This window comes from Canis aureus, chromosome X (assembly GCF_053574225.1).
Source record: "Canis aureus isolate CA01 chromosome X, VMU_Caureus_v.1.0, whole genome shotgun sequence".
NCBI lineage: Eukaryota > Metazoa > Chordata > Mammalia > Carnivora > Canidae > Canis > Canis aureus.
Window position 1 is genome coordinate 34,733,604 of NC_135649.1, and position 19,425 is coordinate 34,753,028.

Here is a 19,425-nt window from a genome sequence, read left to right on the forward strand (position 1 = left end):
AGTTAGACAAACATAAAGATTCTTTTGCACATCTGAGTTGCATATTAAGAGAGATTTTAAACTGCTCCATGTCCAGATCGTTTGATAAGTGTAATTTGAAAATACAACTTCTCAGTTGATACTGATAAGCCTACCCATAGTACTTCTTCCTCTAACTGAAAAAAAAAAACAAACATTGTACTAATACTATCCTAGGTAAACTAATTCGGCTAACCATTCTTTTTTTCATTCATAAGAGATGCATTTTATCCTCTTATAGATTCACAGTTTTCCTAATTTAACAAAAGTCAAGGCATTTCTCAATAATAGCTAACAAAATCCTAAGGAAACTCAGGGCTGCTGAACACAGGCTACTAAGGAACCAGCCTGAGTCAAGTTTGACACTGTACCCCCTTATAGATGTTCTGCTTTTTCTGCTTATCTGACTATTAAGCTTTCAAAGAATTTGTTTCTTATTTTCCTTGATTTATTTTCTCACCAGGTAATAATTACATGCACAGTTCCCCCATGTGTATCCATATGCCTTTGGACAACTTACTGAGTTTTCCTGAGCCTCAGTTTCTTTGCCTATAAAATGGCCATAGTACGGGTTCCTGGGTGGCCCAATTCGTTGAGTGTCTGGCTGCGGCTCAGGTCACGATTTCAGGGTCCTGGAATCAAGCCCTGCTTTGGGTTCCCTGCTCAGTGGAGAATCGGCTTCTCCGTTTCCCTCAGCTCCTCCCCACCCCCGCTCATGCTTTCTCTCTCTCTCTCTCTCTCTCAAATAAGTAAAATCTTTTTTAAAAAAATGGCCATAGTGCAAACAGTTGAATAAGTAAACTAGAAGATATGAGGTTAAGGTCAGGAAAAGAGATCTTTTACATAGCAATTTGGGTGGTGGAGAAACCTTGGATGATGCTCCTAAAAAGAGTAAGAAAAACAAAAACTTTTGGAGACTTGTAAAAATAATTTAGTAGATGCTTAATATATGTACTGAGGACTTAGAAAGATGTGCCAGAGTTATAATAATAACTAACATTTCTTGCTTACTATACATAAACATCATGGTAAATGACGATACATTACCTCCCTTAAATCCCGATAATAACCCTGATAAACTGTAACTTTATCATTCCTCACTTTAGAAAGGAGGAAATAGAGGCTCAGAGGAGGTAAGTAATTTGTCCCAGTTTTCACATCTAATAAATGGTGAGTAATGAGGCTCAGCTCTGACAAGCAGTATTATCATCATTCTTGAGTAAAGCTTCCTCAATCGTGTAATTACTCTTAAATCATCTTCATCAAACATTTTCTTATTGTTTTCTCTTATGTAAATTGAATCTCACTTTTTGTGTTTTTATGTACCTATATCTCCTTATCGGTCCTATTCTCATTTAGGCTTGTTGCTTTTTGCATATCCTTTTTTTTTATTTTGTCTTGAAATCCTCTCTACCATTTTGGGTGCAAGCATCTTGAGATATTCTTTTATGTCCTTTATTCACTTGTCTCAATATGTCCTTATTCTCAACATGAGTACATTTAAAGAGCAACTGCCTTTTATGTTATTTTAAGTTCTAGAAATAATCTATGCTGCCAATATAAATTGAAGAATCAAGAAATTCTTCAAGATATTTCAGAAGAATATTCTCTTTTGCAACAAATTCTTGCAAAAGGAGACTTTATAGCTCTGAATTTTCTGTGCAAATACTCTGATAATCACTTCATATTGCTCACCTGGACTGGCTTATTTACCTCCCACTGGAAATAGCATCCCCTAAGGGTTTTTGGTTTTTCATTTTGCTGATTTGTGGATTTAAAAAGTAACGTTATACCCTTCTGGGGTGTAAAGTCTCAAGTCAATAATCTGAGTTCCTACTTGAGAAACTAGAGGGTCAAATAAACCAAAGCAAACAGAAGAAAGAAAATAATAAAGATAAGAACAGAAGTCAATGGTATTAAAAGCAGAAAAAACAATAGAGAAAGTCAAAGAAAGCTAGTTTTATGGAAAAAAATCAATATTGGTAAAATTGTAGCAAAATTGAAAAAATAAAAAAAAGAAGACACAAATCACGAACATCAAGAATAAAATGGGGAATGTTACTATAGATCCTGCAGCCATTACAAAGATAATAAGGCAATACTACAGATGATTTTAAGCTTATGATTTTAACAATTTAGAAGAAATGGACCAATTTCTCAAAAATCACAAACTGTCCAAATCATCAAGATAGACATTAAAGAAATTAAATGTGCAATTAAAAAGTCCCCAGAAAAAGAAATCTCCAGGTCCAGATGGTTTCACTAGAGAACTCTACCAAACAGTTCAAGAAGAATTAACACCGCACTCCCAGAATATCTTTCTAATATTTTGTTGAGGTATTTTGAGTCTAAGTTCATGAGAGATACTGGTCTGATGGGTTTTTTTTCGCACTGCCGTTGTCTGGCTTAGGGATCGGGGTAGTACAGGACTCATAAAATGAGTTGGGAGTTGGGAGTTTTTCAATCTGTCTCTATTTTTTGAAAAAGATTGGATAGATGGCGGTATTAATTCTCCCTTAAATGTGCTTCCCTGGGGCGTGGCTCAGTCGGTTAAGCATCTGGCCTGGTCCTGAGATCCAGCCCCACTTCAGGCTCCCTGCTCTGCAGGAATTCTGCTTGCTTCTCCCTCCGTACCTCACCCCACTTGTTTTCTCTTGCTCTTTCTCTCAAATAAATAAATAAAATCTTAAAAAAAATTAAATGTGCTTCCCTGGGCATGATGTTCCTAAACAGAGGTAGGAGACATTGAGTTTGATGGCACACATGGAGCATTCTCCATTAGATCACCTGGAACTGGCACAGCTCCCTCTTGATTCTCCCTGGTGCTGCCTAAAAAGGCAGGATGGGCTTTTCTGGGCTACTGGATACTGTTAGGTCCCTTTGGAGGTAACTGAGACTGTTGGACAGGGAGTGCGTCTCAGGTCCTGTTCTTTTAGCTACCTAATGCCAGTGGGACTACTCCTCTCTGAACACACTGAGCCTAGTATGCCTTCTGTCCCTTGGAAAGTCAGGAGACTTTGGGCTTGGTTTCGCTCCTGTGCCTGGGTGGGTGGTCAGCAGATACTGGATCACTGCATTTTACTCCAAGTACTGTGTCTCCTATGCAATCTGCTTTCTCCTTTCCACCCTTCAAGGTTCTCCTATGACAATTTTATTATTTTCCAGCTTTTTAATTATACTTAGTAGAGAAGAGCTGGAAAAGACAGGTCTATGCCAACTTGTCCCCAGTCAGAAGGCTGCTCTGTTTTGTTTTTTAAACCATATTTTTTTAGGTTGATTGTTTTCAGAGAGAAAGGATGGAGTGAGGCTCCCTACTTCATTTTTACTTCTTGAAATTGAAGTTATACATCTTGAAATCCTTAGCCTAACATGTTAAAACCTCCACAGACTTCTCCTACCGATCATATTATCTCCATAAATGTGTTTCTCATTCTTCATAACAAGTTCATTTCTCCAGTCATGTCATTCTCATTATCACATCTTGCTCCCCCTGCCTCCCTGCCCAGCCCCTGCCACCATACCTTTATTAGTTCCGTTGCCACTATTTGGAACGTTGTCTATTTCTCTCAATCAGTTTACATCAATTTGGTTAAACACGAAATTATATTCACCAAGTATTATAAAATTCTACTTCACTGACTTTATACCATGCCCAATTCTTAGCACTCCCAGGAGATCCCCCAGCACTAAACACATGGTATTTCTCCTTATATATTTTGCTCTTGTTCAGGAGCTATTTTTTATATGCTCAGACCACCTGGAACCATACTACACATCAAGAAAAAAAGCTTCTGTAAGGAATTGCACAGCAATTATTTTAGCGATTTTTATTAAAGCCTCTCAAATACCTCTGCTTTGTATTGATGAAGATTTCCCATCTCTCTTTCTGGACTTTATTTAGGTCTGGGGGTGCAGAGAGACACTGGAGGCAGAATAATTTAGGTAATACAACTCTGCATTTTGATTTCCATTTGTAGACCTAAATTATGTGACCAGATGTCAGGAGAAAAACTGGAAATTCTCCCACCCTGTGAATGGATGATATTGTGTGAAAAGACAGATGGTAAAGAGCAGCAAACATTTTGTGGAATGTTTCTTGCTTTGAAAACCCCTGAAGTTTAAAGCCTGGCCTTTATTGAAGTCACATTAAGGCATGTCTGTAAATTCTATATCTCTGGTAGATTAGCAATACAGGCAACATGAGGTCTATTTACACAATAGTAAAGAGAGTGTTCAGCGAATATATAAACTATTGACTCTGGGATCAAATTCTACCTTTTAGGGGCAAAATACTGAATGAGTTTTGGCATTCTGAGATGCCCAAGATTTCCCATTGCCGATTACTTCTAAACTGCACAGGACATTTGTGTCCAAAGGAAATGGAGTAATAGGACCAGATTTCTCCTCCCATTGGAAATAACAATAATAAAGCAAGATATACAAAGCAAAGGCTTTCAAGACACTGGATATCTGGCAATGAAAGTAAGTGATCCCTGCGAGATGGGGGGAAAAAAAGGTGAACTCTATGGTGCTTCAGCTTGCTGTGTTGAAAGAGTTTCCAGACCATTGGGAGAGCCCAAGCAGAGCCCAGTGGATTCGATGAGTTGAGGATAAACGGCTGAGAATCTAGGTAGACCAAGGCAACTAGACCAAGGTAACTAGAATTTATAGAACAGAGTACTGGAGAGGAGAGTGCTGCACTCAGGTGTTTAGCTGAGTATTAGCACATGTCTATGAAGACACAGCCTTGGATACAACCTCCAGAGGATTAGAGGTAAACAATTCCCAGCATTGGGACACTTTGGTGGTTCAGTCGGTTAAGCATCTGCCTTAGGCTCAGGTCATAATCCCGGGGTCCTGGGATGGAGCCCTCATCGGGCTCTCTGCTCTGTGGGGAGTCTGCTTCTCCTTCTCCCTCTGCCTGCTGCTCTACTTGTTCTCTCTCTCTCTCTCTCTGTCTCTCTCTCTCTCTGTCTCTCTCTGTCAAATAAGTAAATGAAATCTTTAAAAAAAAACAAGAAATGGAAATCAAAAGCATAATAAGGTATGCCTCACACCTGTTAGTATGGTTATCTATCATCAAGAGACAAAATATTAAAAATGTTGGCAAAGATGTGGAGAAAAGGAAACACTTGTGCACTGTTACTGGGAATATAAATTGGTAAAGCCACTACAGAAAATAGTATAGAGTTTCCTCAGAAAATTAAAAATAGAGCTACCATATGATCCATCAGTTCCAGTTCTGGGTGTATATCCAGTGGAGAAATGAATCACTATCTCAAAGAGATATACACACCCCGATGTTTACTGAAGCATTTTTTACAATAGCCAACACTGGGAAATGACCTGAGTGTCCATCAATGGATGAATGGATGAACAAGTTGTGGTATATATACAAAACAATATTATCCAGCCATAAAAGGAGGGAATCTTGCTATTTGTGGCAACATAGATGGATCTCAGGGGCATTACGCTAAGTTAAAAACACCAGACAGAGAAAGACAAATACTATATGAGCTCACTTATACATGGAATCTAAAATAACTGTGCTCACAGAAAACAGAACGTATTGTGATTCCTGGAGGATGAAGTGGAATGGGGTAAGTGGGTGAGGTTGTCAAAAGGAACAAACCTCTAGATATAAAATAAATAAGTCCTGGGGATGCAATGTGCAGCATGGTGACTATAGTTAACAATACTGTAATGTATATTCAAAAGTTGCTAAAAGATTAAATCTTAAAAATTCTCCCCACAAGAAAAAAATTGTAACTATGTGAGATGATGGGTGTTAACTGAACTTACTGTGTAGTAATTATATCACAAAATATATGTATATCAAGTAATTATATTAAACACCTTAAACTAATACAGTGGTATATGTCAATTGCATCTCAATAAAATTGGAAGGAAAAAGACAAAGGATAACAAGTGTTGGCAAGGATGTAGGAGCAAAGGAAATCCTTGTGTACTGTTGGGGGGAATGTAAATTGGTGCAGCCACTATGGAAAACAATATGGAAGTCCCTCAAAAATGTAAAAAAATAGAACGACCATCTGATTCAGTAATCCCACTTTTGGGTATATATCCAAAGGAAATGAAATCATTGTCTCGAAGAGTTATCTACATTCCTGTGTTCACTGCACCGTCATTCACAATAGCCAAGACATGGAAACAACCTGCATTTCTCACAACAGATGAATGGAGAAAGAAAATATGGCATAAATGCAATGAACTATCATTTGGTCATTAAAATGAAGGAAATCCTGCCATTTGTGGACAGCATGGATTGGCCTTGAGGACGTGATGCTAAGTGAAATAAGCCAGACAGAGAAAGACAAATGCTATATGCTATCATTTTTGTGGAATCTAAAAAAGCAGAACGTATAGAAACACAGCAGAATGGTGGTTACCAAGGACTTGGGGTCAGGGTGGGGGATGGAGAGATGTCAGTCAAAGGTTACAATCTTCTGGCCATAAGATAAATAAGTTTTGTAGATCTAATGTGCAAAAGGTGATTATAGTTAATAATACTGTATTACATACTTGAAAAATGCTAAGAGAGTAAATCTTAAGTGTTCTTACCACAGAAAATAAATGGTAATTATGTGATGTGATGGAGACATTAGCTAATACTATGGTAGTAATCATTTTACACTCTGTGAATGCATCAAATCAATACATTCTATACCTTGAACTTACACAGTGTTATATCTCAATTTTATCTCAACCTGGAAAAAAAAGTAAATCCACAATCAACCTTGAGTTAATTTTTGAATAAGAGGTGAAGTTGAGGATGATGTTTTGGGTTTTGGTTTGTTTGTTTGTTTTTGCTTTTGTCTATTGGTATCCAATTGCTCCACCATCATGTGTTAAAAAAAAGCCATCCCTTATCTCATTTAATTGTCTTTACTTTTTTTTTTAAATTAGCCATATTTGTACTGATTTAGTTCTAGATTTTCCATTCTATCATATTGGTTTATGTGTATATCCCAAAACTAGTATTATGACATCTCAATTATGGTAACTATATCTATCATACAACACATACAAGAGAGTGCATATAGGAAAAAATGGTTTCTTCTATAAATTGTGTTGGGAAAACTGGATATCCACATTCAAAAGAATAAAATTGAACCTTTATCTTACACCATATATAAAAATCAATCCAAAATGGATTAAAGTCTTAATTATAAGACCTGAAACTTTAAAACAACTAGGAAAAAATAGGGAAAAAGCATTTTGACATTAGCCTAAGCAATAATTTTTTGGATTTGATCCCAAAAGCACAGGCAACAAAAGCAAAAATAGACAAGTGGAACTACCTCAGAACTAAAAGCTTCTGTACAGCAAAGGAAAGAAACAACAGATTGAAGAGAAAACCTATGGAATGGAAGACAATATTTGTAAACCATATGCATGATAAGGGGTCAATATCCAAAATATATAAGAAACTCAAACATTTCAACAGCAAAGAATAAAAGAAAAGAAATAACCCATTTACAAAATGGGCAAAGGACTTGAATAAACATCTTTCCAAAGGAGACATACAAACAACCAATATGTATGTGAAAAGGTGTTCAACATTACTAATGATCAAGGAAATATAAAATATAAATATAAAATGAGATATCACCAGACACATTAGAATGGCTATTTAAAAACCACAAAAGATGACAACTGTTGGCAAAGATGCAGAGAGAAGGGACCCCTTGTGCACCCCTTGTGTAGGTCGCTATGTAAATTGGTACTGTCATTGTGGAAAGTAGTATGGAGGCTCCTCAGGAAATTAAAAATAGAACTATCATGTGATCCAGTAATCCTACTTCTGGATATATGTCCAAAGTAAATGAAGTCAGGATCTCAAAGAGATGTGTGTACTCTCATGTTCATGGCAGCATTATTCACAACAGCTAAAAGGTAGAAACAATCTAAATTTCTACTGGCAGATAAACAAATAAAGAAAATATGGTACATTTCAGGTATGGCATATATGTGATGGAATATTATTCAGTCTTACAGGAGAAGGACATCCTGCCTATTACCACGGCAAGGATGAATCTGAAGGACAGTATGCTAAATAAAATAGAGAGACAAATATTGTATGATCTCATATGTATGTGGAATCTAAAAATGTGAAACTCATAGCAGAGGGTGGAAGAGTGGTAGCCAGGGACAGGAGGGTGGGGCATCTAGAGAGATGCTGGTCAAAGAGTACAAAGTCTCAGTTATGCAGGATGAACAAGTTCTGGGAATCTGATAAACAGCACGGTGACTATATTTAATAATTGTTTATATACTTGAATTTTTTTAAAAAACTAGATCTTAAGTATTCTCATTGCAAGAAAAATGGTTAGTATGTGACATGATGGAAATGTTATTTAGCTTGGTGGTCAGGATTTCAGAGTGCATACATATATCAAAGCATCATGTTACGCATCTTAAATATATAAAATTTTTATTTGTCAATTATACCTCAATGAAGCTGGAAGAAAAGGCATATCATGATTATTTATGGGGTGCTTGGGTGGCTCACTTGCTAAGTGTCTGACTCTTGATTTCAGCTCAGGTTATGATCTCAGGGTTGTAGGATTGAGCCCTGAGTCACTCTCCTTCTGACCCTTCCCTCCCTCATGCATGCATGCTCTCTCTCTAAATAAATGAATAAATAATTTAAAAAGATGGAGAGACATTCCATGTTCTTTGATGCAATAGCTTAGTGTTTATAAAAATGTCAATTCTCTCTATAATAGTCCAGTTAAATTAAAATCCAAGATTTATATTTAACAAAAGACACTACAGACAAAAGTAAGGCGCAGTGACCGAATGGAACTAAATAAATTTAGTGTTTATAACCACACATATGATCCGTGTCTAGAAATCAACAACACAAAGAGAAGAGCCTCAATAGAAAAATGGTCAATGGATACAAACGAGTGGTTAACAGAAATGGAAACCTCAAAAGCTAGCAAACATATGAAGAGTTGCTCACACTCATCAGTAATGAAGGAATTACAAATTAAAATAGTAATGAGCTTTCACTTTAAATCTAAGAGACTAGTGAAAATCAGGAGACTGGATGAATCTGTGTGTTGGTAAGGAAATAGGGCTGTGGGAACTATGCCAGACATTCTGGTGTTGCTCCCATAGTTTTCTACCTCTCCTTTGATTTTAGTTCTGTGGTATGTATGAAGATTTACATCTCCCCTCATGCACATATAATGTGTCCCTACTTTCTATGCTGGGTTCTTCCAGTGTCTTCTCCCTCTCGGCCTCCCCTGGAAGCTTACTCTTGCCTTCTGAGATTACCTTCCAGATAAATGACCTGCAAATATGTACACCGTGGAATATTACACAGCTGTTAGAAGCATGTACATGTACCAACATGGATGGATCCTAAAAACACAATACTAGACGACAGTTTTAAAAAGGAACGGAATGAGATAAGATAGTATTGTTTACATAAATTATAAAAATATGCACAGATTAATACATGTTTCACAAAACACTCATTCAAATATGTGAATATATATTTAACATACTAAAATAGTTGCCTGTGGGGTAAAGAGAAATGGAAGTCAAGTGTAGGCCAAGTGTGAAGTTTAAAAAAAGGATAAATAAATAAGAGGGCCTTCTTTGACCAGTAATAATAATGAGTTATGAATTAAGAAATAAGATGAACTCAAACCTTTTTTTACTTGAGGTCCAAATGAAGAAAACATCATATTTTTCCTCAAAGATAGATAGATTTCTTTATTTCTTTATTTCTTTGAAAGTGAAAGGGAGAGAGTGGGGGGAGGGGCAAAGAGAATCCTCAAGCAGACATCCCACTGAACACAGAGCCCCACGTGGGGCTTGATCTCAGGACCCTGAAATCCTGAGCTGAGCAGAAATCAAGAGCCTCCTGCATAACCAACTGAACCACCCAGGTGCCCCCCAAATACCATATTTTTATATATATATGTATTGCCTCATATTTTAAATGATTTATTTATTTTAAAGAGGGTGGGGGAGAGAGTGCTTGAGCAGGGGGAGAGGCAGAAGGAGAGAGAGAGAGAGAGAGAGAGAGAGAGAATCCTCAAGCCAACACCCTGCTGAGCCCTGATCCCAACGCGGGGCTCAATTTCATGACCCTGGGATCATGACCTGAGCTGAAATCACCAGTCAGACAGGTGCCGTGCATTGCCTTATTTTTATCTTTAAGAAATTATATGCTTTTGGGGGTACTTGGGTGGCTCAGTTAGTTAAGCATCTGCCTTCAGCTCAGGTCATGATCCTGGGGTCCTGGGATGGAGCCCCGCATCGGGCTCCCTTCTCAGCCATTAGCCTGCTTCTCCCTCTCCTTCCTGCTCGGGCTCTCTCTCGCTATCTCTTTCACTATCTCTCTCTCTCTCTCTCTCTCTCTCTCTCTCTCTCTCTCATAAATAATTAAGGGGATCCCTGGGTGGCGCAGCGGTTTGGCGCCTGCCTTTGGCCCAGGGCGCGATCCTGGAGACCCGGGATCGAATCCCACGTCGGGCTCCCGGTGCATGGAGCCTGCTTCTCCCTCTGTCTGTGTCTCTGCCTCTCTCTCTCTCTGTGACTATCATAAATAAATTTAAAAAAATTTTTTTAAATAAATAAATAAATAAAATCTTTAAAAAAAGAAAAATTATATGCTTTTACTACTTAGAGTTTGATTCACTCCAAAGTCTTTCATCCTTTGAAATATAAATAAAATATTCAAGTCTCTTACTATGTACCAGTCCTCCTCCAGATACTTCCAATAAGTCAGTGAAGAAAAAAACAAACTTTGCCCTCATTAGGCTTACCTTCCGGTTAAGAGAACAGGTGCCAGTAAACATAAGTAATTATTGTGTTATGTTAGATTATTTTTTATGGTATGTTAAATGGCCATCAGAACTATGGGGGAAGATAGAGCAGAATTATAATAATAATAATAATAATAATAATAATAATAATAATAAGCAGATAAGAATACCCCCAGAATAATGAGGGTAGGGGAGTCAAGTGGGGAATGGTTTACAATTTTAAACAACATGAAAAGGGTAGGCTTCATGAAAAATTTGATGTATTTTATTTCCTTTCTCACAATATGCTCCATTTTAGTGGATATAACTTGGGTGGGGTATTTTTTTTCATTATGTATCTTTTTGTTTAAGAATATTTTTGTATTTTCTTACAGATTGACATTTTTATAAGGTCAATTCTATAGTTCAGTGTTTCTGGTAACATTGTACTGTGTTATGTTATTACTAATTTAATTATGTTAATTCTGGAACATTCCTACCTCTCTTTCCATATGAATCTGTTGCCTTATTTCATCAACGTTCACAGTTTTTCTCATGGATCCATATAGTAGTTCACTTAAACTTTATTGAATGCAGAAAGCAGATGTTTTCTACAAGTTACTTCTGCTTACTCTAGTAAAAAGTTTTTTAAATGTTCTCTTTTTTCTTGTTTTTTTCCAGGTTAAAAATAGGATGAGAATTTATTAATGGCATCAGATCATTTTCAGATAATAAAAACATACCCTTAATAGCTGCCCCTTTTACATGTTTTCACATATCATTGGTGGCATATATAAATACCCATATGGGATTTAAAAATATTTTGAAATATGGATTTCAGTAGTATACATTTTTAAAAAGCCAATTACAATTTTACTAGGTTAAAAATCTCTAACCTAAAATATGGGATCTACCCTCTTAACAATTTTTAAACGTACATTATTGTTAACTATGAGCTCTGCGTTATACAGTTGATCTCTAAAGCTCTTTCATCTTGCATGACCCAAACCTATGCCTATTGGACAGCAGCTTTACTTTTCCTCCTCCCAGCCCCTAGCAATCACCATTCTACTCCGTGCTTCAGAGAGTTTTACCACTTTAGGTACCTCATTTGTATAAATGGAATGACGCATTATTTGTCCTTCTATGACTGGCTTATGTATCACTCATCGTAATGCCCCCAAGATTTATCCACGTTGCTGCCTATGACAGGATTTTCTTCTTTTCGTGGCTGAATAATATTCCATTGTATCATATATCACATTTTCTTTATCTATTCATCCTTTTTTTTAAAGATTATTTATTTATTTATTTATTTATTCATGAGAGACACACAGAGAGAGAGGCAAAGACACAGGCAGAGGGAGAAGCAGGCTCCACACAGGGAGCCTGACATGGGACTCAATCCCTGGTCTGCAGGATCATGCCCTGGACTGAAGGCAGACACTCAACCGCTGAGCCATCCGGGCTGCCCTATCCATTCATCTTTTGATGGACATTTGGAGTTATTCCCACCTCTGGGCTGTTGTGCATAATGTTGCAATGAACATGGACACACATATATCTCTTCAAGATACTGACTTTATTTCCTTTGGATATATACCCAGAGGGGGGGTTGCTGGATCATACAGTGGTTCCATTTTTTAAAAGATTTTATTTATTCACGGAGACAGACAGAGAGAGGCAGAGACATGGGCAGAGGGAGAAGCAGGCTCCCCACAAGGAGTCTGATGCAGGACTCAATCCCAGGACCCTGGGATCACACCCTGAGCCAAAGGCAGATGCTCAACCACTGAGCCACCCAGGTGCTGCCAGTGGTTCCATTTTTTTTTATGTTTTAAGGAGATTCCATACTATTTCCGTAGTTGTGGCATTACTTCACATTCCCAGCAACAGTGTACAAATGTTGCAATTCCTACACATCCTCACAAACACTTATTTTCTGTTTCTGTTTTATAATGGCCATCCTAACAGATGTGAAGTGATATCTCATTGTGGTTTTGATTTGCATTTCTCTGATGATTAATGATGTTGAACATCCTTTCATATACCTGTTGGCCATTGGTATATTTTCTTTGTAGAAATGTCTATTTAAGATCTTTGCCTGTTTTTTTTTAATTGGGTAATTTGTTTTTTGCTTTTTCACTTTGATTGTTTCCTTTGTTCTCTACTTCTCCTACTTAAGTCTCATGCTTATCTATTTTCCTTTCATTTTGCAGGATACTTTTATAAGCCACATGCTGGTTTTACAAAATAAGTATTTATCTCTTAATTAGAGCAGGTCCATAGTAAACTGGTCAATGACCCAAATAAGCATAGAAGGAGTCTCTGCAAGCTTGCTCGTTGCGTCTCAACACTATTAGACTTAATGACTCAGAAGTTTTGCAGAAGGCCTGCATTGATGTGTATTTATATCACCAAATTCATGATACTGAGACCTGAGTGGGGAAGAGTTTAGAATTTGGGGGCTGTCCTTTTAGGGAAAATTAGTCTCTGCTTGCTTCCTCTTCATTGTTTGGCGAAGTGAGATTCCATGATTAAGAATTGTGTACCTATTTTTCCTCTGCTCTAAACTCTACTCCAGTTACAGAACATGTCTGTGTCAAGTCTCTTTCCTAGTGTCACTGTCAATTATTGCAGGTAACTGGTGGAAGCTGGGAGAAGGAAAATCCTACCACCGCCAGATTTGGGGTTAGATGTGGTCAGACTCAACTTTGCAGTCAGCTCACTGGTGAGACCAAGTGGTCTGCATCTGCAGTAATGAATTTGCTCCAAGTGCCTGTTCCACATTGGTTTCCAGTCTTATCCTATCTGCAGCCCACACCTTCCAGTTCAGGAGGTTCTTTCTGGCTTGGATTGGGCTGGGACTTCTCTAATTATCCACACACTGTATTGTGTATCTATGAAATAATATTTGGAAGTTTTTCAGGGCCTCTGATTAATCTTATTCTACCTTTAAATTAGCTAGTGGTAAGTCTTTAAATTATATATAGCATGTGAGTGTTTGCCCTCTTTTTAAAGATGCTTTTGGGATCCCTGGGTGGCGCAGCGGTTTGGCGCCTGCCTTTGGCCCAGGGCGCGATCCTGGAGACCCAGGATCGAGTCCCACATCGGGCTCCCGGTGCATGGAGCCTGCTTCTCCCTCTGCCTGTGTCTCTGTCTCTCTCTCTCTCTCTCTCTCTCTGTGACTATCATAAATAAATAAAAATTAAAAAAAAATTTAAAGATGCTTTTGATTATTTCAGTTGATTTTTATTACTGTGATTATAAAGGAGTATGTTAGAACGCAGTGTTCTAACCTCCATCTTTCTGGTAAATATTGTCATTTAATATATAGTATATGCCTTAACCACATGCTTTAACCACATGTTTACTAATCACAGTTATTGTTAAAATATTAACCAACTCCAAAAGTACAAGAAAATAAAATAACCCACTGTTTACATTTTTTTACATTTTTGTGTATCTTTTCCAACTACTTCTCTGAGTCTGGGAAAAATTTGTGTTCTTACCTTTTTTTTCCACATAACTGCTCTGTTTCATGAAGTAGATCACAAAGACTGTGTGTGTGCAAGTGCACACATGTGTCTATGCTTAATCAAACCCCATTACGTTCTACAGACAGTCTTTACGTTATACAGACATCCCCAACTTAGGATGATTTGACTTACAGTTTTTCACCTTTACAATGGTGCCAAAGTGATACCTGTTCAGTAGAGACTACAAAATCCAAATTTTGGATTTTGATCCTGTGATGGGCTAGCAATATGATAACTCTCTTGGAATATTGGGCAGTGGCATGTTCCAGTTAGCCATGCCATCACAATGGCCTATAACCATCTGGCTGTTCACTTCCAGTAGAGCATTTAATAAATTATGTAAGATAGTCAACACTTTATCATAAAACAAGCAGTGTTAGATTGTTTTGCTTACCTGTGGGCTAATGTAAATGTTCTGAGCACACTTAAGGTAGGCTAGGTTAAACTTTGATGTTCAGTAGGCTAGGTAGAGTAAATGCATTTTCGACTTAGGATAATTTTTTAAAGGATTGTTTTATTTGAGAGAGAGAGAGAGAGAGAGAGAGAGAGAGAATGAGTGGAGAGAGGGGCAGAATGACAAGCAGACTCCCCACTGAACCCGGGGCCTGGTGCCCCCCACCCCAACCAACCATGCGTCCAATACCAAGACCCTGGGATCATGACCTGAGCCAAAGTCAGATGCTTATCCACCTGACCCACCCAGGCGCCCTTCAACTTAGGATATGTTTAACTCATCCTAAGTTTAGGAAAATCTGTGGTTAGTGGACATTCCTTCCTAATTTAGGCGAAAAGATGTCTATAATCGTAGTTTTCTGAGGAGTTGTGTGTTTTACTTTGTACAAAATATATTCAGGTATTTCAGAAGGCAGGAGAGGCAGGGCACCTGGGTGGCTCAGTGAGTTAGGCTTCTGCCTTCGGCTGTCATGATCTCAGGGTTCTGGGATCTAGCCCCAGATTGGGCTCCCTGCTGAGCAGGGAGCCTGCTTCTTCCTCTGCCTTTCCCCTCTACTTGTGATCTCTCTCTCTCCTCTCTCTCTCTCTCCTTTTCTCTCTCAAGTAAATAAATAAATAAATAAAAAATAAAATCTTAAAAAAAAAAAGAAGGCAGGAGAAGCTATGACAGCAGCTGCTGGCCAGATGCCACTTATTAAAGACTCTGTTTTTGCTTTTTTGGTGTCAGGGGTATACCAAAGCAAGAGAATTCTTTTTCTTGTGCTCACAAAATAATTAAATCTGCAGGCATTGACTAGAAATCTCCTTCTATTACTTCTTTGACAAGATCGTTTTTCTTAGCTTTATGTTAAAATGTTTATTTTTTGTGGAAAGATCTTTCATGTGGAAGATTAAAATATATGCAATAATTTTATTCATATATGGCATCAAGTATCCCTCAGGATTGCAAAGTTGCTTTTAAGAATGTAATGAATGTAACAAAGTAAAATAAGTAAAATATTTTGTTAAAAACAAAGACCATGCATGATCTGTAATCAATTTATTCCAAATAACTAGACTGCTATGCACAAGCAGTTTCTATAATACATTATTGCCTTGAACTTTCTCTTTCTTAAATTTTCCCAAATGAACAAGTAAAATTCTCTTAAGTTTGAAGGCAGCAGGTAAACACATATCCTCCTGTTATTGTTTTTATGATGGATTTTAAGATTAGAAAAGTGAACTTCTGAAAATGGTCTAGCTAACTAATGCTGAGCTTATAATTTATGGGGTTCTCCTTTGACACCTTAATAGCACTGGTATATCTATCGACCTAATCTTGTTACTGCATTTACTTCAAGGGAAAGCATATTTATAAATACTGGATTGCTGCCCTTTCTTCAGGAAGGCTGCAGGAACCAGCAGCTGATTGTAACTCTCTTCTAAGTACCCTATAAGCATTTTCACACCTATGACAGATGCACATCCTGTGATTCTAAATTTCTAAAAGTGAAATCATCTATGTGAAATCACTCTGTGAAATATTAAAGGTCCTAGATATATTGAAGGTGTGAGATGACAATATGATGGCTTTATCAGAATACTGATTTTTTTTTTAAACTACGGGTTCATTCTCTATTCTTAATGGTTCTGGGCATAAAAAAGTTATAAAGTTATTCTCAAGGCTTTGAGGGGTTACCTGGGTATCTCTCCTAATTGGATGTAGGTAATTCTGTTTTCAGCTCACAAGAATTTTCTCCAAATCATATTTGATGTGTTTATTTATTAACACTTTTGAAATGTCATCCACCCTTGGTTTACTGATTCTCTCAAGAGGTTTTGGTGATGCTTCTAGTAGTTGAATTTTCTAATTTTTTTTTTTACTTCCCTCATGCTCCCCCACCCCACTCGTCTTTGGTTCTTTTCCTAGCTTTTTTATTTCAATACTCAATTATTTTCTCTACTTTTTGTTTTTAAGTATATATACTTAATGTTGCATATTTACCTGTAAGTACCACTTCAGTTTTGATATGTAGAACTTTCATTGTTTTGAAGGGAGTTTTAAATTCACTAAACATGTTTTTTTCCTTATAGTTAGACTCTGTGTCTCTCATTTAATGCAATGTTTTCAGACTATAATTTACATGATATTAACTCTTTGAAATTTCCACTTAACTCCAGTAAATTGTTTTTTCTTTTTTGAAAGATAATGTTCACTGAGTACTGGGAAAGATAATATGTGTTGAGTTGTATTTTAGATTAACTTTATTTCTGCTACTGCTCAAAATCTTTATATCTTTACTTACATTTTGTTTGATTTATCTTTTTTTTTTTTTAAATATGGAACGCTTCACGAATTTGCGTGTCATCCTTGCGCAGGGGCCATGCTAATCTTCTCTGTATCGTTCCAATTTTAGTATATGTGCTGCCGAAGCGAGCACTGATTTATCTTTTTTATACAAGTGACTTAAATATCTTCAACTATAATTATGAGTTTGTCAACTTTTGCTTCCAGTTTTATCAACACACACATACCTAATACACAAACACACACACGATGGTATTATATGTATTTGGGTTCATACTAATAATATCCTTCTGATTGGTTTTATTTTTTTAATATCAGATGGTAAACCTCTATCACTACGAATGCTTTTTAACTCAAATTTTATATATTTTAGTGTTAAGATTTTTGTGCCATCTTTTTTTGGCTAGTATTTACCTAGTATAACTTTTTAAAAATTATTCTTAATTTTAAACTTCCTGTGACCATTTATTTTAGTAGGTTTCCTTATAGCAATGGATTTCTGGCTTTAAAATATATATATCAATTAATCTTTGTTTCCAATAGGCAAGTTTAATCCTTTTGCATTTATTTTTAATGTGGATATGTTTTGAATTACATATATATTTTTAAAGATTTATTTACTTTGAGAGAGAGATAGAATGTGCATGCAGGGGGAGGGCAGAGAGAGAGGAAGATGGAGAATCCTGAAGCAGACTCCACACTGAGTGTGGAGCATGACATGGGGCTTGATCCCAGGAACCCCAGATTATGACCTGAGCCAAACTCAAGTCATCAGCTTAAATTACTGAGCCACTCAGGCATCCCTATTTTGAATTATATTTTAACATTAAAAATTTTTTCAATCTATCATCCCTTTATTCTTTTTTCATTCTCCATTCCTTACCTTAGCTTAGATTTATAATGTTCTATATGAACTCCTTCTCTTTCATTTGCTAATGTAGAAACAATGAGTTGTATTTATTATTATCTGTTTATTTGACAATTATAATATACACTGCATGCTACTCTTTTGTCCCATCCCCTTCAATCCAAAAGTAGCCAGTACTCTGGAATGCTTTTCTGTTTGTTAAAGTTGTATTGTTTTATGCATTTGGTTTTTTGGTATATTTTAAAAGATACAGCACCATATAAAATTTTGCTTTGTCATTCAACATTATGTTGCTAAGAGTCATGCATTTTGTTGCGCATATCTCTAGAATATTATTATATAAATATACCATAATTTATCTATTCTTCAGTCACTAAGCATTTGGATATTTCATCTTTTGTGACAGTGCTGCTGTAAATATTCTTGCAAATGTTTCTGGCACACGTGTACAAGAGTTCTCATGTTATTGTCGATTTATAAAGTATGTAAATATTCATCTTTATAGAAATACCTGAGTGTTTTCCAAAGTAGCTATACCAATTTATACTCTCAACAGCAATATATAAGAGATCCTGTGCATGTGACACTAGATCCTCTCCAACACTTCTCACTTTTTGTAAATCAAAATGAGGACATACTGTTATCACATTGTAGTTTGCACTTGTATTTCCCTTACTTGTAAAGTCGAACATATCTTTTTTTTTTTTTTAAAGATTTTATTTGTTTGAGAGAGAGCAAGTACAGAAGGAAAGGGAGAAGCAGACTCCTGGCTGAGCAGAGAGCCCAACGCGGGGGCTCAATCCCAGGACCCATGACATCATGACCTGAGCTGAAGGCAGACACTTCACCGATTGAGCCACCCAGGTGCCCCTGAAGTTGAACATACCTTATATGTTGATTCCTCACAAGCATTTCTATCCTACAAAATATTTGTTCAGATTTTGGCATCATTTTTTCTTTTGACTTTATGAGAATTCTTTATGTATCCTGACATAATCCTTTGCTAGTTACTTGTGTTGTAGTATCTTCTCTCAGTTTCTACATTATCTCTTAATGGACAGATATTCACCCTTTTACTATAGTCACATTTACCGAACTATTCAATTCTGGTGTTGTGACTCGTTTTGAAAATTTCTCCTTATCCTAAGGTCAGAAAGATATTCACCTGTATTTTATTCCAAAGTTTTAAAGTTGTTCCTTGAATTTTAAAAGGCTTAATCGACTGAAATTTATTTTTCTAGATGGTGAGATATAAACATATGCTTTGATTTTTTGCAAATAGATAACAAATGTTCTCAGCTCCGTTTATTAAATATTCTCTCTGTCCTCTAGTGACTTATTTATAATTATTATTTTATTTTTTATTGTAGTAGAGTTGACACAATGTTACATTAGTTTCAGGTGTACTAGTGATTTGACAAGTTTAAACCTTATGCTCTTCACCACAAGCGTAGCTCCCATCTGTCCCATTAC

The 19,425-nt window shown here is 36.7% G+C and overlaps 1 non-coding gene across 1 annotated transcript; it reads right to left on the minus strand.

Moving 5' to 3' along the window:
• Positions 1-17,110: 17,110 nt before the first annotated feature.
• LOC144309370 (U6 spliceosomal RNA) lies at positions 17,111-17,217 on the minus strand. Its single transcript, XR_013375387.1, has one exon. It is a non-coding gene; the product is annotated as a U6 spliceosomal RNA (small nuclear RNA).
• Positions 17,218-19,425: the final 2,208 nt, after the last annotated feature.